Raw genomic sequence first — 22,081 nt, 5'->3', positions numbered from 1 at the left:
GCGTTAAGGTGCAGACAGCGCTGGTTTCGGTGCCTTGGAGATACAAAAAAATGACTGCAATTTTACACAACTTTGCGGGATAATTGCAATGTTTAACGCAGCTAAACAGCCCAAAGGGTGAATCCACACAAAAGGGCAACTGCTCCCTTTTGTGTGACTCAATTGCATTCCCTTCATAGTTCCAACTTTTGTAATTTTCTATCATTTGTAAGTGCGTGTGTGTGCTTGTTGATCTCTGACTGATCTCCGGCTGGGCCTTTATAGCAGTGACGAAGGGTGACAGGTTGTCAGACGGTTCGGCCTGCAGCAAATCAAGCCGCACTTTATAGCACGACTTTTGACACGCACAAGCAGCCATTAAAGGAAAATCACTGCCGGCTCGACATGGCAGCCCGCACCCGGTCTTCGGTGGGAGGAGCTTAATGAATCCCAGTTGAAACTGTTTTTTTTTTCCATTTTCTCCAGGTATACAATACGCCTTCCTTAAGTCAGGGGCAATGTTCCCTCTAAGCTGCGTGTGTGCGCAATTGCGCACTACCCAAAGCTTTTCCGCGCACTAGAAAATCTAGCCAGCTCACAAAAATCAGGGCTCGAAATTGCTAATTAAGAAACGAATTAAGTCAAAGTTACAGTGCATGAAAGTTAAAATACAAAGGTTCCCCTGACGTTGTGTTCTAAATGTGGTATTTGGGAGTCAAGGTCGAAGTAGAACGAAGTTGAGTAAAGTCAGTAGTTTTTTTTCGAGAACCGGCTTCTTCGGCTCGGCTCACTAAAAAGAACAGGGTCTTTCGGGTCCCAAAAAGGCTCTTCAGGTTGTTTTTGCTTCTTTAATCCCTACACGACTAAATATTATGTAAAATTATGCACAAAATTACTTAAAGGAGGGGGGGGGGGGTGAATAGAGCAAAGAAAAAAAAATACCAAAATGAAAAAGTAGTGAAAGGCTGAGAAAAAAAGAAAAAAAGGAAAAGAAAAAAGAAGGAACAATTCAGAAAAAAGCCAGAAAAAAAGGAAAAACAAAGGAAAAAAGTAAATAGAGAACAAAAAGAAAAAAGTAACAGCTAGAAAAAATAAACACAATGAGATTTTTTTTTAAAGGAATTTTTTAAAAAAGGAAAAAAAAACACGGAAAAAGAAGAAAAACGTTGTGTTGCATTCAAATAATTTCCAATTATACCAAGTCAATCTTGTTGCCAACATTGTACTTCCACTCAAAAATGTGATTAAATATAGTTGTGTATCGTGCAACCGACTAAATAAGCCCCCCAAAATGTTAGTATTATGCGACAAAAGATACCAGGAAAAAACAGAAATGGAAATCTTGTGAAAGAATTGTTTTAAAAACAAATGACGTTTGTAGGCTGTACAACCTTTGCAATAATACGTTAGTCAATTCTTTCAAAAGTGAAAACATTTTTTGCATTGCCGGAAACTCAGCAAAATGTATTGTGATGTCAAGTTTTGGACATGTTTGATAATGACTTAGTTGCCACACTTGGGATTGCCGTTGCTCACTGTTGTTTCAAGCGTTGCTCACCAACTTTGTGTGAACGCTCAGACCCGTGGAAAATTACAGGGAACATTGGTCAGGGGTGTCCAAACTTTTGAGAAAGCGGGCCAGATTTGGTAGTCTGAAAATAAGTGGTGGCCAACTATTCATTTCGGAATTCTTTGAACAGTTTTTAATAAATTCACCCCCAGTGAAAGGTCTGCAGTGCTTTGCAATCAGCGATGCGACCTCGTAGGTCGCCTTTGCAGCATTTTCGTTGGACTCGCAGGGTCTTGTGAAAAAGTGCTGCTGTGCCGTTAAAACAGCTTCCAGTTTCTTAACCCTTTCACAGGCCCCGTTTCTAGTTAGCATGTTTCGTCTGGCGGCGCCTTTTTTTATATTATATCCTTTGAAAAAAGCCACAGTCTTTTGGCGAATTAGGTTAACAGAGTTGTTTGGGATTTCAGGGAAAAACTAGCCCAATTTTCACCTGTCCAGTAAGCAGCGGCCCCCACAGTCAACTTTCTTTTTTTAATTCAGTCGCCATCATTGAAATAAAGTGGGCTAAATTATCATGGAAGGCCAAGGTGGACAAAGGGCTACCACTATTAAGTTAATGTATGTGGTGTATATCTGATTAGTTTCATGTTATCTTGTTTGAAAAAAAACTGCTTTTTCCATTAAAGATAAGGACATTTCTAAGTGACTCAAAACTTTTCAACGGTAGCGTATATAATTGTTCACCTGTCAGATTTCAAAGACATCTGGGTGTACCTTTGTTGACATGCCAGATGCAGTGCTAGGGAAGCTGCCTTACTCAAAGTAATTCAGTAATTAGCAGGTTTTAAAAAAAACCTTAATGAAGGCTCTACTGTTGAGACATTCCAATCTGCAGTGGTTGATAAGAAAATGAGTTATTGTTAAACAGTTTCAGTTAAATAATGTGATCAAAAGTGTGCTTGGATGCAAAAAAGAAGATCGAGATGGCCACATTTGTAATGTTGGTGGGTGGTAACGCCAAGGGAAGTCATTAATAAATGGAGAGCATTTATTATTCTTGTGGACTGTCTATAAAGTAGTAAAACATCTTTGATTTGTCTTTCCCACCTTACAAATGTAAATTATTCAGATTAAGACACAGCGTGGTTTAGTTTAATTATGTATGGAAGTTTATTTTGATTTAGATGGCTTATAATTTTTGTTATAACAATTTGTTTTTTGTTTATTATAATTGTTTATGGCTGTTCCTTGGGTGGAATACTGTACTCAAATCCACAATATGGTTAGTACTGAACAGTAAAAATATTGCTTGAATTCTATCAATGTATCTATAAACTAAACCCACTCGCAAGAGATGGATAGTCAAGAACACATTTTCACCAAACATTTGTTCCCCTTTGCTCTTTCCTACCTGACACCAAATACAGCACATCAAGGGATGTTCCATACAACCCTTCATCAGCAGAATCCCGACTGCAAACACTGGTTTACCCCCTCTGCATTATATGTTTCGATAGCACTCATTCCTAACTATCCTTCTCCATTCACATCTATTCATAGCACACACTCTTGCGTCCATTAAATTAACAATCCTCACATCCATGGTGCATTTCTAACCATATTTGGCCCTTCTTATCATTCTATTTCCCACCACCTCTGCACTACATACTGTTAGTCAAACAGCTTTCATCCATTTTTTCCATATGTCTAAAATATCCCAGAACATTTTCATCAACCCTTTCAGCATGCTCTCTCCCCACACCAGTAATTCTGCTTATTTCCTCATTTCTTAACCTATCCAGACATGTCACCCCACACATACGTGCAAACATCTCATTTCAAAGAAATTGAACCTATTATGCTCATTTACTCTCAAACACTACGCCTCTGAGTCATACGTCACTGTTGGTACCACCACACCTTCATACAATCCTCGCTTTGCATCCATTCGCAGATCTCTACATTTGAACAATCCGTTCAGCACACCCATTACTTGGAACCCTTCACCCACCCTCTTCTTCACATTCTCCTACAAACCACCACCTGCTTACACATATAAACGCAATTATAATACGCTTTAATTGTTTTTATTTAGAACAAAATGAATAACAGAATTTTTCAAGCGACAGGAAATGACAAAGCGTGCAATTAAAAAGTTAGCCAAACAGAAATTGACGCTTAGAAACAACATCCTTCAACATCTGCAAAAAGCTCCTGCAAATGTTCTACGAGACTGTTATGGCAAGCGCTCTCTTCTATGCGGCAGTGTGTTGGTGAGGCAGCGCTAAGAAGAAGGATGCCTCTCGTTTTAATAAACTGGTGAGGAAGGCGGGCTCTGTTGTGGGCACAGAGCTGGACAGCCTGACAACACTAGCTGAGAGACGGGCACTGAACAAGCTGCGGTCAATCATGGACAATTCATTACATCCACGACACAGCATCATCTCCAAACAAATGAGCAGCTTCAGCGACAGACTGCTGTCACAGTCTTGTTCCACGGATAGACTGAGGAGATAATTTCTTCCTCATGCCATGAGGCTCTTTAACTCCACCCGGAGGAGTAAAAGCCCACATTAAACCCCGCCCCCACATTTGCATATAACCCTTTTTTATTACAGTGTGTATTTTCCTCAGCACTATTTAAATAATCTTTATCAACACGTCATATTGGGTATTCTGTATTTTATTTCTTTTCTTTTATTATTTCATTTTTCAACACAAGGATACTGCTGGAAGTGTGAATTTCCCTACGGGGATGAATAAAGTATCTATCTATCTATCCCGGGACTCCTTTCTATTGGCCGCTCCTCGATGAAGTCATATTTATCATGAATGATTCAAAACATTAGTATTCCTGTTAATACCAAAACAAATTGCCAATATAGTTGGTTTAGACTTTAAAAGCTCTTTCAATTGTATTTTGCTAATTGTAATTGTTTCCATTAACTAAAATAACTTTGCTTCAGACCCCAATTCCTAAAAACGTTCTGAGGCCTTTGAAATGTTACAAATTTCCATTAAATCCTCAGCAGTTCGACACTGAAATGAAAACAAAAGATGGTGTCGTAGGAGTCTGAAAACCATCTGCGAGAAAACCCTTCAAGCAGGTCTACAATGGAATGTTAAAAGTTATCGAGTAACACCGCTCATAAAACATCAAAACCCCGGCTTTCAAAGCGCCTTTCAAATGGTGCTTTATTGTTTCGATTTAACAACAGCTCTGCTAAATGTAGGTGATAATGAAGACAAGAACGATCCTGTGTAGTTTTTAAGAGAAATGATCATGACAAGAGACGGAAAAAGCTTTCTTTCTGTGGGATTACAAGGCTCATAAAATTTAATTCCAGAGCTAGCAAGCTGCTACTGGAGAAATAAGTAAAAACTAAGACATGGGTCAGTATCCTTTCTGAAGCTAAGCTACTTTTTGGCTACTCATTAGCGCAATGGGGTATGATTTTGAACAGAGGTGGGTAAGTAGCCAAAATGTTACTCAAGTAAAAGTACCGTATTTTCCGCACTATAGGGCGCATCGGGTTATAAGGCGCACCCCCAAAAAATAGTTTTTGGTCCTATATTTTCCATACATAAGGCGCACCGGATTATAAGGTGCTACAATGGAAACGTCGACAAAGTTCAAACTTCTTACCCCCTTAACATTCCGAAAGCTTGCAAAGAAGCAAATACGTGTCTCAGACATGTACGGAAACAGTGTCTGTACGATGTCACCAATCACTCAAATGCATCGTTCCAAATATCATTCGGAAGGTTAAAGTTTTGGGATTCAAGAAATGCCGAACATTTCTTAGTTTCCATTTTATTTTTTGCTGGCAACTGTGTGGACAGCAAAGTAAGAATTTTATTGTGCAGGGAAACGGGGTTCTTTACTGTGCATATGACAATAAACACTTTGAATTGAATTTAGTTTAAAAATAGACTCATCACAGAAACATCAAGATCGTTCTAAAACAAGATACCGGGAAAATATAAAGCCGCATAGCTCACTTAAGTTCTCTTGCAGCCATCACGTTCAATTATGATACGTAACCATGGTCTTCTTACAACCGTGAGTGTAGTAAATCCAGGAGAATAAAATATTTACAAATACAGAATAGTAAAAAATGTTTTCTCTATGCCGTAGTGCAACCCAACGTGTGATTCACATTCATCTTTTTCGGCCAATTGCAGGCTTTGTTTCGCCCCTTTAGCCTATGCGAGCCTGTAAATGATAAAAAGGATCCGCCCCCTTCACCTCCGAATAACTTTAGCCAATAGTGACTGATTCAAATGATGATTGACACATTGGTTAGGAAATGAAACGCCGGTATATAAATCCCAGCATACACCGCGGACGACTTCGCCTTCGGGGGAAAATCTAGTCGGCGGCTGCTAGCCTTAGTTGCAAGACTTTGCGACTTAATATTGATCCATATATAAGGCGCACTGTATTATAAGGCGCATGGTCAGCTTTTGAAAAAAATAAAGGCTTTTAGGTGCGCCTTATAGTGCGGAAAATACGGTAGAAGGAAATGTCAAGTCAAGTCACATTTATTTGTATAGCCCTTAATCACAAAAAGGTCTCATGTGGTGTTGCATGAACATATAAAGAAAAAGCACGTCACACAGTTGAACAAAGCGGCTTTGACTCAAATTTGTAAGATTTAAGTAGCATTCAGGCCAGTAAGTATGGTTGTGGTCACATGCATTGTACATTTTATATGGGTTCATTTCACGAGAAAAGCCTTAGCGTTACCCCAGACCGAATCCGACAAACGTATGAGAAACTAAATTGCAACAGTGCAAGGAACAAGTCAGTTGTTAAAATGTTAAAAACGACACGATTTGAAACTGTCAAGAACTGTTAAATTATTTTGTTGCAGACTTTGCATTTGACCAAAGAATAGATGTCGCTAATAAGCGGTTATTGGTTTACACGGATAAAACATTTTTAATTGAATGTATCCATCCATCCATCATCTGCACCGCTTATCCTCAGTAGGGTAGCGGGGGTGCTGGAGCCCATCCCAGCTATCTTCGGACAGTGGGCAGGGGACACCCTGAACTGGTTGCCAGCCAGTCGCAGGGCAGACACCTTGAATTTATTGTTTTATCAATATGCCTGTCCTCAAAAAATGATTTATTTATGGATGGATGTCTCTACTAACCAAGCAAGGAGATTTTGATTTAATTCTTGTAGGAATCTGCAGTATGTTCAATAAAAGATATATTTTTCATTGTACCCATTTGTATTGTGTTAATTATCATTCCTTGTTGGTGATAGGAATGAGTGGAGAGGTTTTGTGAAAGGATAGTGGGATGTTTAAACGTGTTCTAAGGAATGGGCAGGGCACCTGTATGATGCGGCAGGGGTAAACCAGTGAAAGCTGTCGGGCCCTGCTGTTGAACAGAATAGTGTTCTGTCAGCCTGACCTGAGTGACACGGCCGCTTTCTTGTGTCTCTTTTCATCTGGAGGGACAAAAGCATGACCAACTTAGGTGCCGAGGTGCTTAACTTGTTTGGGTGTTTGGGCATTTGTGTCGGCCATGGTCCAAAAATGTGTGGATTTTTTTTTTTTGCTTTTTTATTTTCTTTGTTTTTGTATGTGTTTGTCTTGCTGTCGGTCACCCCTCTTGAGGGGTATGACCAAGGTAGATAGATAGATAGATGGATGTTTCGTCTGGCGGCGCCTTCTTTATATTTTATTCTTTGAAAACAGCGACAGTCTTTAGGCAAACTAGGTAAACAGAGTTCTTTTGGATTTCAAGGAAAAAAAAGCCCAATTTCCACTTGTCCTGGAAGCAGTGGCCCTCACAGTCAACTTTCCTTTTTTAATTTAGTCGCCATAATTGAAATAAAGTGGGCTAAATTATCATAGAAGGGCAAGGTGGACAAAGGGTTAAGTTAATGTATGTGGTGTATATCTGATTAGTTTCATGTTATCTTGTTTGAAAAAAACTGTGCTTTTTCCATTGAAGATAAGGACATTTCTAAGTGACAATTAAAATACCGTAAATTCCAGACTAAAAGCCGCTACTTTTTTCCCAAACGTTCAACCCTGCGGCTTATTCAGTGACGCGGCCAATTTATGTCATTTTTCTAACGGCGAGTACAAAAGGTAAGATTAAGACCGGTGGAATATATGCGCTGAGGAAGACTGCAACTTCTTGGCTTGTGCATTAAATTAGCGTAAACATACCCTCATCATGCAAAATGCAAAAAGAAAGGCACATGACGCAGCTTTCAAGCTAAAAGCAATCGAGCAGTCCGATAAAGAAGGAGCGAGCGTGTTGCCAGCGTGTTTTGGAATAAGGGAGCGTGGGACGACATCTACATGACGAAGTTTCTTTCCGAAACTGAGGAAGACGACTTTGACGGCTTCAGTTCTAAGGAGGAAGATGAGGACGGTTTACCGTGATTTTTACAAGTACGGTATGTTTTTTTTACCAGACCCGTTTACTGTGTTGCGAGCGTGTTGCTAGCGTGTTTTTGAATCAGGGAGCGTGGGACGACGTCTATATGACAAAGTTGCTTTTCGATAGCTTCAGTTCTAAGGAGGAAGGTGAGGACGGTTTACTGTGATTTTTACAAGTACGGTATGTTTTTTTAACAGACCCGTTTACTGTGTTGCTCGCGTGTTGCTACCTGTCACAGGCACCGTCTGGGATGAAAGTTATTATTATTAAAGCTTTGAAAACTCTCTCGGTGTACCGTCTTTCTTTGTAAATATGTGTAACCATGTATAATATGTATTTGCAACTGTATATTTTTGTAATGTCTTTATTTCAGACACTTAATTCTGATATGTTTCGCACGGGCGAAAAAAACGCGGGCTGACGGGAAGTGGGGACCGGTAAAGGTGAGTGTTTGTGGACGCGGCAGACAATAGTGGATATATATTCTTCCCACCTTTACCTTTGGAAATATACACTTTTTTCCTTGGATTACTTTCAACGGGACCCAGACTCTGCAGGTCTGCATCAAACCTTAAGTACTGGTATTATTTTCCGTTCATTTTGCCGGCTGTGATTTTTGGACTGTGTACTTTTATGAAGGACATTCAGTTTCAACCGCGGGACTCAGTCGGGTTTGGGTTAATTTTGTGTTTGTGTTACATTTGTTTAATGTGGGCGCATGCGGCTTATATACAGGTGCGGCTTTTGTAAGTACAAAATCGGTTTTCCTTTTAAAATGTGGTGGGTGCGGCTTATAATCAGGTGCGCGCTATAGTCCGGAATTTACGGTAGTCATTAGTTTACAATAGGATTATTTCACAATTTCTTACGTTTTACGAAATTGCGATCTGTTCCGGCTGCTCCCATAGCTCCATCTGGGCTAACAGTCGCCCGCGGGCACTACGTTGCTGACCACTGAGCTGAAGTGACAGTAATGCCACGACGCAGTAGAAAAGAGATGAGTCCCTAATCCCTTCAACTTCTTCCCGAAGGCAGCACTTTTTTCCTAAACCTTTTCCCGGGGAGGGGATGTTATCAGTTCTTCTCCCCCTATCCCTTTTTCCTCACCCGTCTGTGCGATGCATCTGCCAGGTGTGATAAGGCGGACAAACTTTTACCTTTTACGGGGCTATTAATATCATATCCCCCCTCCTCCTGTAGTTTTGAAATGATTATCGCCTGAGGCCCACAATTTCGGGTTCGCTGATAGACCGCCTCCATCTGGCCGTATCGGTGTGACTCTTTGAGGTTCTGGTATGGCTGGGTGGTTGAAGATTATATGCATTTACTAAACAGCGTGAATACAGTCGGGAGGAGGGGGGAGGAAAAAGCAAGCAATGGGATGTGGGGAAGAAAAAAGAAAAAACGCCGGGCATCCACAATGCTGCTGCGGGTGATAAGGGATACGGTGACAGCTCTTGCACTTGCTGTCTGAGGCTCGGATTGACTTTATATTGTCAGTTAAAGGCCAGCTGCTCTCGGACTATGGAGCTTTTATTTAACGGTCTTCATATGCGGTGCATTATAAAGGTCCGTTTTGGATGGAAAGGCGTTTATGGTCTTTGTGCACAAAGATGTGTTCTACTAAGAAGACGGACGGGAGCCATAAGGCACAAATGGAGAGTATGGGCATTTAAAATCTGCTGGCAGTAGATGTTTGTTAGCTGTGCTGGCAGCAAATATTGTCCACTGAATGATAAATGAATTCATTTTGAAAAGGAAACAACAACAAAAAAACCTCGATTTCCCTATGACCAGTCTGGCTTGATTTAAACCACATGCGTCAAACTCCCGGCCCGCGGGCCACATCCGGCCCACAAGACCTCATCTCTCATCTCATCTCATTAGCCGTACCGCTTATCCTCATTAGGGTCGCAGGGGGGCTGGAGCCTATCCCAGCCATCTCCGGGCAGTGGGCAGGGGACACCCTGAACTGGTTGCCAGCCAATCGCAGGGCACACAGGGACAGACACTTCATTCGCTCATTCACACCTAGGGACAATTTGGACCGGCCAATTCACCTGAAATGCATGTTTTTTGGAACGTGGGAGGAAACCGGAGTGCCCGGAGGAAACCCACGCAAGCACGGGGAGAACATACAAACTCCGCACAGGAAGTCTGGAGCTGGATTTGAACCCACGCAGGACATGAACTGTGCCGCACAAGCGCTAACCACTGCCCCGCCGTGCTGCAAGACCATTTTACATTATTGTTATTAATGGCCCGTCAATATGAACAACGCCGTCTCATCCCTGGACATCATATTCGGACATTTTAGTCACTGTACCTATTCCTTTATATATGACATATACTATACTATATACCAGGGGTCGGGAAACTATGGCTCGCGAGCCAGATATGGCTCTTTCTATGAACACCTATGGCTCAGAGACAAATTTAATTACATGCAAATTTTCTCCATCTTGTTCAAAACTTGAGCCAATAATCCTGTTCAGATACACTAAATTACTTGGTAGTACTTTTCAGAATATATAAGGCACGTTTTCACTACGATTTACAGTCAAGGTGTCACACAAAAAAAAAGCCCGTTTTGGCTGTACAAGGCTAAAGAATCCTTTATATAAAAGCTCACTATATAATCTGTGTTCAGTGTTCAGATACTTTTTGATGAATCCACGGAACAAATTGTAAATACGCCAAAACACCGGAAGAGAACTTAAAGTTATTTGATTGGGTGAGTGGGAGGGATGGGTGGAGCTATGCAAAAAGTGCACTCCCTCCCATCTCTCGCCCTACTCCATCTGCGCCAAAGGTAAGCACATCAGGCTCACTGTTCTCAGAATGTTGTGAAGTTTTTACAAAATAATTCATGTAGCATTTTTATATTTTAATTTTGACAGGAGATATATTAAGGAGAGCAAAATCTTTTGGGATATTTAAGTTTTTTTTAATATATACATTGACATAGGAGCAAAGGAAATTGAATGTTATTTTAATGTTAAGTTGTTTAACAAGATATTTTTATTTACAGCAAAATAATAAATACTGTATAAGTGATATAAGGTGTAAATTTAATATTCTTGTCTGTTTTTATTCATATTTATGTTCCAAAAACATTCAGTTTAAGTGTGTTCAATAAATGTTTATCCTGGATTGGCCCGCGACCTTAAGTGTGTTTTGAATTTTGCCCCTTTGTGCAATTGAGTTTGACATCCCTGATTTAGACAGTAGCTACTAAGAATAATATGCCAGCCAATTGTATAATAGTCAAGTAAAATTCAATTCAGAAATTGATATTAATGGATTGAATAAAATAAAATGTTTTATTCATGGACATTCTCAGCAAAAAAGGGTGTTTCAATTTTGGCTAACTTGAAAAACCAATTCATTTTTTTGCTGCAATACCTTTTAAACTAGTGGTCACAAACCTTTTAGAAGGAGAGAGCTAATTTTTGATACTGATTGGCACGAAGGGCTTCCATTTAGTCAAGTCAAGTCATGTTTTTTTGTATACCCCTTTATCACAAGGAGTCTCAAAGGGCTGCACAGACCATATGCCAGTGTCCGAAACTCAAATGCACGACCTTATAACGCTCTGGAAAATCCAGAAGCACGAAGTTATTCAATGCAGGCTTCTGATTGGCTGCCGAGTATGCAAATTGCCTAACGAACCGAAATTCCGAACGAAGATTACGAAATAGGAATAAAGCAAATGTTTGATTTGGGAAACAGATATTAAACAACAGGACAGACAGGATTGATATCAAACCAGGGTACCGAAATTAAACAGGACAAACTAGACAGGAACGAAACTGGAAACCGATATTAAACAACGGTACAGACAGGATTGATATCAAAACAGGATATCAAAAGTAAACAGGACAAACTAGACGGGAACGAAACTGGAAACCTATATTAAACAGGACAACATAAACGGGAACCATACAGGACAGGAAATACCAACAGGAAACATGACCGAGTCAAAACCCACGTCTTGCGGGTGCAGAGGTTCGTTGACGGACTGACAAAGAAAGAGTGAAAGCACTGAGTTTGAATAGACGGAAAGCCAATCTGTCGACCAGCCGCAGCTGGCACCACACAGGCGGGGCCAATTGGGCGCCATGGCAACCGTGACATTTTGTAATCAAGAGGGCACAATTTTGTTGATTACATTTTTTTCAAAATAAAGTATTTACAAGTTCAAAAGAAAAACATCACCGTTTAAAAAAAAAAACCTTGGTGTCTTTGTTTGAGCCTGCTAAATGTAACTGATTAAACAGGTGATAAATGAGTTAAATTTTGAGTGAAGCAATTGTTAGCTTAAAGCAGGTATTATGTATCATTTTCATAGATAGATAGATAGATAGATAGATAGATAGATAGATAGATAGATAGATAGATAGATAGATAGATAGAGATAGAGATACTTTATTCATCCCCACAGGGAATTTCACATATTGCAACAGGTCAATGAGAATATTGTAGTACGATGGAAAAACGAACCCCTATGATTCTTCTAGATGGCATTTTCAGATTAGACAGACTGAAACATGATAGGGTATCTTCCGCCGCAGATAAAAACCCAAAAAACCTCGTCTTTCCTTTCGGTCTCGTACAATAATTTATATTTTCACGATGCTCTTTCATTGTGGACATTTTGACCAATAAAGATTGCAATTTTTACCAGCTTCGACTCCAAGCGCAACAGATGTTCTTATGTTTTTTTCCTTCTTCATTTCTCGTAACCTTTAAGCCTCCCAATTGGTCTTATTAACAGTGTACTCGCTTCTTCCCGCATGACTTGTTGTAAAGGTTTACATTAAAAATTAATTTGCAGGTTCCGCCGGCTGATAATTCATCATTAGGATGAAGTAAACCTTCACGTTATCGTTAGTTTCATTCTTTACGCTGATTGCAAGGTCGCTGAACTCGCGGGAACACGTCTCGCTGACAATCTTTGTAATGACGCCGTAAAGAAGCAGAGGTCAGCTGGTGAGGGAATTCCGCAAGAGCAATTAAATGCATGTTAATGTGTATCTTTTACTGGGGAAATAACGGGTGGGGCTGTCGGATGATTACGTGGGAATGTAGCTAAGGAAAGGTTCCGTTGCACCTTTACGGAGTTAATGAGTTCTTCAGCTCGTAGTTAAACCAGGAAGCATTTCACTTGAAACTCCTTACGCACCGCACCCAGGGCATTCACTACCATTGACGGCCTTAAACGTCAAAGTACTTTTACCAGTTTTTGTTATGTATGGGGGTAGCAGTTTTGCAAGGTGGTAAAGGGCAATTTGATATGGCTTTTAAAACAATGGAATATGAAAACATTTAAAGACAATGTGATTCAGTTTGGGGCGGCAGTGGCTCAGGAGGTAGAGCGCTCGTTTTGGGATCAAGAGATCGCAGTTCGAATCCCGGCTCCTCCGTGTTACATGTCGAAGTGTCCTTGGGTAAGACACTGAACCCCCAATGCCCCCAATGAGCAGGTTAGCGCCTTATATGGCTGCACGGCCGCTTTTGGGAAATGTGAAGCACACTGTAAAGCGCTTTGGGAAGTCTTGACTTGAAAAGCGGTATATAACTGCAGATCATTTCATTTTTTTTAGGGGCGACATTGGCTCAGGAGGTAGAGCGGTCGTCTTGGGATCAAGAGATTGCAGTTCGAATCCCGGCTCCTCCGTGTTACATGTCGAAGTGTCCTTGGGTAAGACACTGAACCCCTAATACCCCCAATATGCAGGTTAGCGCTTTACATGGCCGAGTCATACCTAAGACTTACAACATTGGTACTCATTGCCTCCCTGCTTGGCGCTCAGCATTAAGGGTTGGAATTGGGGCGGTGGTCACCTAATGACTCCCAACACAGCAGTTGGGTCTAAAATGGCTACGCCCTGTTTGGCTGCGGCTGATTCGGCTCGCTACAGTCAAACTGTACGGGTCAGGTGTATCGACATTTCGTTCTGTGTGCATGGTTACAAAGAATGACAATAAAAGTAAATTCTATTCTATTCTATTCTTAACTTAAGGTGCTATGGCTCAGTTTATCATAGTACGATAAAGTTCATCAGGACATCATTTAGACGCTTATTTGTGATTTGGAAATTATCGGAATTTCATTTGGCAATTTGCATACTCGGCCGCCAATCAGAAGCCTGCATCAAATAACTTCGTGCTTCCGGACTCTCCCGAGCGTTATAAGGTCGTTCCAAAATAGACGCACAGAGAACACAAGAAAAATGGAGACTGGTTAGGAATCAAGCCAAAACCTCAGCCCCAGAAGAAAGATTCAAAAGAAGCTAACACAATTCATGACGCTACAAAACGTAAACGTACATGAAAAGCATCGTGGAAAGAGGAGTTCACGTGGCTTGTAGCAGACGATGCAACGCAAACATTGTATGAATGAAAATGAGTAAGTACAGGTAATACGGCTGGCAGAGGGAAAACAGCGATGTCATATACATGCAACGAATTTTATAAGTAGATTCATAATTAATAATTTTAAAGTGTTGTTCTGTTATATAATCTGATTATCAATCATTGATACTTTGCAACAACGGGGGTGTTTTTTTTGCGATGAGTTGTCTTATTGTGTTTCAAGTTGTGAAACATGGGGCAGGCAACTTTATGGCTGGGCAGGCAACTCTTCTGGTGTCTGTTAAAGGTTGCATCCAATATTAACAGATGCAACTCCCATCCGTCAATTTTTCAACCCGCGAGATACAACTTCCCTTTCAATAATCGAGTTTTCTCTTAATCATCAACCATGTCCCTACTTCATAACAGTGATTTCCTATTTCATCGAGTTGCTCTCTGTACTCTCCATTCAAATAGTTGCCTTCCTTCCTTTCCAAATAATGAGACATTATTGTCAAATGCATCTGGACCCTGACTGCGAATGCCTGCAACGCATAAACTCCATCAACAATTAAAAGGCACCGTGACACAGAGAGCCTCGGTCGCCGAGAGCTTATGCTTTGGTTGATGCAATTATTTCGTTTTTGAGGAACAGAATAAATTGGATTAGGAGCGTGGCCCTCTTGAAAATTGTAGCAATCAATGGTTGGGCCTAATGTGGGCTCTCAATCAGATTCTAAGAGCACCATTTATGTATGTCTTGAGATAGGAAATATAACATCACGAGTTCAAGGTCATGGGAAAACATTCTGAAGGATTTGTATTATGGGGCAGCACGGTGGGGCAGTGGTTAGAGCGTGTGTGGCACAGTTCTGAAGTCATGAGATCTAACCCCCTGTGTGGAGTTTGCATGTTCTCCCTGTGCTAACGTGGGTTTTCTCCGGGCACTCACATAACATTTCGTGGCCTAAGAAACAATGCTAAGAGAAGCACACAAGAAAAATCAGCTGGATTGTGTCAACCACTTGCAGTTTTATAGATGTCCACTAGATGTCGCCAAACCCAAACGCCAATCGCAAAGAACCCACTCTAGTTGTATTTGCCCAGACCATTTATTAAACGGAGAACATTGAGGAAACCCATCCTGTATTTATATTACTGAAACTAAAGGTCATGGACACACTGTTGAAGGCAATATAAAAAAATACAAAATAATAAAAATAAAAAAGTCTTCGCAGAAGTTTTAAGATGTATCTCCTTTTCATAATTGATATCAATTCTAGCAGTATTTTCAGGTACACACTTTCATAAAAAAAATAAATAAATAAAAAGTAGAAAGAATTATAATTTTAAATCATAGAAACAGTCATTTAAATTTGTGAGTCAGGATCAGTACGGAAACAGGACCCAGTTGCGTTACGTTTCTCAAAAGTTTTATTGAAGGAAAGAGGAAGGGCTGCGCACACGATCTGGTGTCCGCTGAACGTGAGAAGCAAGTCGCTCTCGTGATCGGATTGTGATCCAAACACGGAAGTGGATCTTCAGTAGCGAAAGATGGCGGTGTCAGGGACGAAAAACGGGTCGGTAGCCGGGACTGGGAGAGCAAGGCGTGGTCGGAAACGAGTCGTAAGCCAGAACAGGAGAGTAGACATAGTCGGGGACAAAACGAGGTCATAAGCAGGGCCGGGAGAGTAGACGTGGTCAGAATCCAAATGTGCCGAAGCCGGAGAGAGACGGGAGCAAACACGGGACAGGTGGGAGTCAGGGTCGAAAAAGGCTTGCCTAGTATATACTGAGGTTCGCAGACGGACTGACAACAGGTGACTGACAGGACAGGGTTCAAATAATGACAGGGAGCCAATCAGTACCCGTGGCAGTTGGCGCAAAATGAGCAGGCACAGGTGAGTCACATCAGTAATTATGACGTGCATGAGTTTAAATGATAGTTCAAATGAATTTAATAGTTAATTTGCTTTTTTTGCACAGTTGATACAAGAGATTTCATTTTAGCAAAGGGAATAAAATGAGGGGAAAAATGCCTCAATAATCGATTTATAATCGAATCTCACCGTCCCTGAATCAGAATTTCATTATGAGCCTTCAAAAAGACCCCCAGCCCCACTGGGAATGTTTTTTTTCCACCATGTGGCCCTAAATAAGTGTGAAATCTTGGTTTCAACATTTTGAGATGTATAAACAACATTCTCCACATGTTTTCACATTAATGACCAGTTCTTGACCATAACTAAAGGTGGCCTCATTTGCAAATTATTTTTTCCGAAGATGTTTCTTTTTCCTGTGGGAATTTTTTGTATTTTACAGAGCCCGATAATTGCTAAATTAATAGTCTGGAATAAAGATTATTCTTTCAGAAATAATTACTCGTAACTTGGAAGCATCAGAGCCAAGTCCATTAAACTGTCTATGTCTTGACCAGTGCTAAAATCCACAATTACTCGATGGCAGTCATCAGAGCTTAGCGACGCTTTTGGCTCAATGTGTGTCAACAAGTCTCGCCCATAACTTATTCATAATGTTTACTCTGGCGACTCCCCAAACGAGAAAGAGAGCAAGAAAAGGGGGAGGTCGGTTCAGAGGCCGAAACCTCCAGAGGAGTCGCGGAACAAACCGTGATTTTACATATTTATGGGGTTGGAGGTGTTGCTGCTGTTGTGTCGCCCTGGTGCCCGAGTCACGATACGGTCAATGTCAAGTTATATCCAGTGTGTTCCGCGTTTCCGTCTTTCCCACGCTCAGATACAGTGTTGAAAGGTGGCAGAGTAACGCCTTATAAAGGAACCTGTTCCTGAAACGTAATTACTTTCCTCTGCACTGTAAAGCAGATTGTGGTTTATACTGTATTCTAATCATTCATGGTTCCTTATCCACTCATGATATTCTTTAACTGGCCACAGAAACCCCTCTCTTCTTCTTCTAGCTACAGAAACTACCCGTTTGCATTCCGTCTATAGATTCAAGTGCCACACCCTACTCCCACAAAACAACCCTTGTCTATAATTGTTGATTACCGGAGCCGACTGACAAGGTTTTCTATTTTAATAAATATGTTGTGGTTTTGCTATTGTGTCACGCCAGGCCGATATTAGATGATTCCTGATCATAAAAAGTTTAGTTGATAAATTCACCCAGGTGTGTTTGGTAGAAAAGCTAACTATTGGCAACCAAATTGTGAGCTTTTGGTAATCACATCAAGGCCCTCAAGGGAGCGGCACATTGGGAAAGTCCGCCTTTCCTATAAAAGGTGGAGCCGTCCTCAGTATATTTTTCCTCCCGGACGAGGGACGAGTGTTAGCTCCCAGCCATGCAATCCCCCAGCCCTCCATGTTTTTATTCTTTCATTTCATTCAATTTTCCTTGTCATGCAAATAAAACGTAGTTTGTTATAATCAAACCACGTGCATAATGTATGTGTGTGTCTAGATAATTTTACTTCCCGACTGATCGATAATTATCGATAATTATTCATATCAACATTTTAAAGCTAAAATTACAGTATGTTTAAAGTATTACTTTCTTCATGATAAATGCTAGACACAATATGAGGCTTTTTTGTATTAATTGGTGTGAAAAACTGGGCAGCACGGTAGAGCAGTGGTTAGTGCGTGTGCGGCACAGTTCTGAGGTCATGAGATCGAACCTCCTGTGTGGAGTTTGCATGTTTTCCCCGTGCTTGCGTGGGTTTCCTCCGGGCACTCCGGTTTCCTCCCACATTCCAAAAACATGCATGTGAGGGACAATTTGGACCGCCAATTAACCTAGGTGTGAATGAGCGAGTACGTTCTCTGTCTCTGTGTGCCATGCAATTGGCTGGGAACCAGTTTAAGGTGTCCCCCTGCCTGCTGCCCGAAGATAGCTGGGATGGGCTCCAGCACCCCCAAGACCCTACTGAGGATAAGCGGTGAAGATAATGGATAATCAGGAGATGTTTAATTTAAACTCACTGTATTTTTTATGTATATTATCTTCTGGTTTGTCAGCCTGTGTATGTTATACAGAAACTCACATTATTCGTGTTCCTTTATTCCTGACGTCCACAACGTGTGTAGCACACGACTAATAAGTGAAGAAAAAAATGAAAAAGCATGCTGGCTAATGTTCACCCGCAATCTATTGTCAGCTACCATTGCCGTGGCGAGGCGAACCCTTCTGCGAGATGCATTATCGGTTCGCCTGGCTTTCAAAAAACTTGAGCAACGCACCGAGTTCAATGAGTTCCCATTAGAGCACCAGTGATTGTGGCAGAAATAAAAAAGGAACATTTTATTTTCAGTCCCCAAGAAAGTGGTTCTACCTCTCCATCTGCAGAGCATGGTGCATGTTTCTTGTGCTGACGAAAAGGCTGAGAAAGAATACCAAGCATCCTTCCTAGCAGTGTCTGAAACTCGTGACAGAAAGTTAGCGGACACCAGGACAGACAACTCTGAAAAGTTGCCTGGCCAGCCATAAAGTTTCCTGCCCCATTTTTCACAACTTGAAACACAATTAATCGCAAAAAAAAAAAAACATTGTTGCAAAGTATTAAGGATTGATAATCAGAATATATAACAGAACAACATTTTAAAACTAAGTTTATAATAAATGTACTTATAATATTCATTGCATGTATATAACATCGCTGATTTTCCTGTATTATATATTATATTTCCTGTATACCTGTATTTACTCATTTTCATTCATGCAATGTTTGCGTGAACTTTCCACAATGCTTTTAATGTACATTTACGTCTTGTAACATCATACATTTTCTTAGCTTCTTTTGAATATTTCTCCTGGGGCTGAGGTTTTGGCTTGATTCCTAACTACTTATCTATTTTTCTAGCGTTCTCTGTACGTCTACTTTGGAAAATGATATGTAAATGCACGACCTTATAATGCTCAGGAGAGTCCAGAAGCAGGAAGTTATTCGATGCAGGCTTCTGATTGGCTGCCGAGTATGCAAATTGCCAACTGAACCGAAATTTCCAAACCAAACGAAGATTTTGAAATTGAAATTACAACAAACGTTTGATTTGATGGAAATATCTGTCGGCCACCCAGACGGGGACATTTTGTAAGTTGTACGCCCAACGTAAAAGATGCACGCCCCGGACGTCCGGGTAGACGTTATTTCAGACACTGCTCCTAGACTTCGTTTTGATTTTTTAGATAACAAAACTACCTGTTTGGCAACCTTCCTATATTTTTCACCTAACGTATGTTCAATGTTATATGACACCGTTTACTTTATGGACCTACTTGATATTCAAATGCAGAAGAGCCCAATATTGTTTCCGTTTGGAATATAATCCGTATATAAATGTGTCTGGAATATGCAAATGATATATTGGTTTAGGGAAAAAGTGTGTGTATATACAATAATTATTTGAATTTACCGCATCATTTTAAGTGTGTATGTGCAGTATGCATTAGAATTGCAGATATGACCATAGCAAGCTCCATTAGCATTTTGATTACATTCTGGGTTTTAATATGAATAACATCTCCTCCAGGGTAAATAACCTCAGTCCCTAAGAATCTCTTGTAAAAGGGTCTCGATACCTGCTCAGTAATGTTTGCGCTACCATTGCTAGTTTAATTTTATGAAATGATTTAATTTGGGGATGGGGATTGCCAAAAACTATGTACACACGAAAACAAATCCCATAGTTTCCAAAGCAATCCTAACAGGGTTATTTCCATCAAACCAAAACAACAATACATACTGTTTAGGAGTATAAGGATCATGGTGAATGCAGTACATTCACTGGTTTGGTGCTGTTGAACTGTCAACCCAGATAGCATTTCGATTTAGTAAAAGCAATAGGGTGCTACCAGTTTGGCTAGCTTGATAAAAGGGGCTCCTGTTGAGAATTTGATGTTGAATTGTAATGGTCTGGTGACTATTTGATACAGAAATCTGTATCCCAGCATAAGTTGCAGTTTCTAACAAATGCCTCTTTTACAGTAATCCTTCGCTACTTCACGCTTTGGCTATCGCTGCTTTGCAGAGTTGATTTGAATCGTCTTTATTGTCATTGTTGTCAAAGTATCATGCGATGTGTTCTAAGCAGACAGCAGACAGTAGATGCGGTCCCTAGGGGCAGGTTGTATGCGTGTGTGTTGGGTGGACGTAAATCTGTGCATGACTGTGATTGACTGACAGCATACACCAACCTAACAGCGGAGTCAATAGGTACACCCAAAACAAACTGTGTCAGCTAGCTTTTAGCAGCCTGTTACTTTCAAAAGAAATCCATCATTAAATCGGACTCTGAGAAAAGTCAGAAAACCGCAAGTCAGGTCAGCGCCCTCTGTTGGCTGCGGCTGCATCGGCTCGCTACAACGGGTCAGGTGCAATCGACATTTCGTTCTGTGTACATTGTTACACAGAATGACAATACAAGGAAATTATTATTATTATTATTATTATTATTATAAGTCACATTTATTTGTATAGCCCTTAATCACAAAAATGTCTCAAAGGACTGCACAGGATTACAAATACACCCTCGCCTGATCTTAATCCAACATGCGGGCAAGGAAAAACTCAAAACCTCAGCGTGAAGAAAAAAGAAACCTTGAGAAGGGGCCTCACAAGTGGTAATCCCCCTTCCAGGATGGCCAGGGTGGAATAGATTTAGCATTGGCTAACAGTACACAAACATAGTGAACATCAATAAAAGAGAACAATAGGTAACATGTTGAAATTTGTCCAAAAAGCGCAAAGAAATGGTGATCACTAGCGGGTACTCTGTGGATTGTGAGCGGATCCAGGAAGGGACTGAGGTGGTGTTGGGAGAGAAGACAATAGTGAGGCTGCAGGTCCGGACTAATGCTACGGCTAAGCAAAGTAACAACCCCCACAAGCTACCCATGTGGACCCTGTATCTCACAAACCATACGTTTACCCATGAAACAAATGATCTGGAGCTACAACTTGTGCAAACCTGCTTAAACCGTCTTAATCATCGCAGAGACCTGGCCCAATTCGAGGATAGCCAAAGCTAGCTTACAGCTAGCCAACTGTTCTCTAAATTACGTTAAAAGGAAAAGCCCTCCAATTTTTGGGTACTTTTGTATAATGGCAAAAAAGACCATTCATCCAACTATAGTTGTTATTTTGTCACAGTCGTATACTCTCAGTTGGTAAGTTTGCCCCTTGGTGCGACGCTACGGATTTTCACCTTGCACAGGGGGTTGTGGTCCCAAATAACAAAAAAAAAAACAAAAAAAAAACGAGGGATTACTGTATCTGATTGTTCAGTAAAACACGGAGCAACAGAAAACTGAAAACTTCGACATATGGTGGCCATTTGAGAGGCGAGATCAAAAACTCTCCCGGCTTTTCCTATGAACTTTTCGAATAATGAGCAAAAATGTTTCGATTTGGATTGGATCAAATGTGCTTTATTGCCTTCAGCTTCTTCTCCAAAGCCAGACTTTTGGATGATGTGGTTTGGAGCCCATTTTCTCGTCGTATTTCCTTTCACCTAAAGCTTATGACCCCGCGCATCCTGTTGCAAGCTGCACGGCTAATTACAGAGATTCACCCAATCATGGGCGCCCATCTCGCCGGGTCCCGAATAAAGACAAGGGCTCGTCTTTGCCTCCGAGGCAATCAAGCCGACAGCCGTCCTGGTGACTGATGGAACCGCAAAGCTTGTTTAGAGATTTTTTTTTCTTAAATCACAACAAAGGCTCGAGTTAAGCTCTTTATTCCGGAGGAGGCACACTTGGAAATAGCTAGCAGTTGTCATCACCATATTTCCTGATCTGCAATCAGTTTTTTCAATCCTTTATAATGTGTCACCGAGTGGGGCTCTT

The 22,081-nt window shown here is 40.9% G+C and overlaps 1 long non-coding RNA gene across 2 annotated transcripts in view; it reads right to left on the bottom strand.

The window, feature by feature from the left end:
• The window catches only part of LOC148348796 (uncharacterized), a 163,523-nt gene that overhangs the window by 39,817 nt on the left and 101,625 nt on the right, over positions 1 to 22,081 (bottom strand). The gene's annotated exons all lie outside the window — the stretch shown is intronic.

The sequence above is a fragment of the Urocampus carinirostris genome, chromosome 18 (genome assembly GCF_059441175.1).
Source record: "Urocampus carinirostris isolate Australia breed hairy pipefish chromosome 18, RoL_Ucar_1.0, whole genome shotgun sequence".
NCBI classification, from domain to species: Eukaryota; Metazoa; Chordata; class Actinopteri; order Syngnathiformes; family Syngnathidae; genus Urocampus; species Urocampus carinirostris.
The sequence above is the reverse complement of the archived record's forward strand: the minus strand, read 5'-3'. Positions and strand labels throughout refer to the sequence as shown.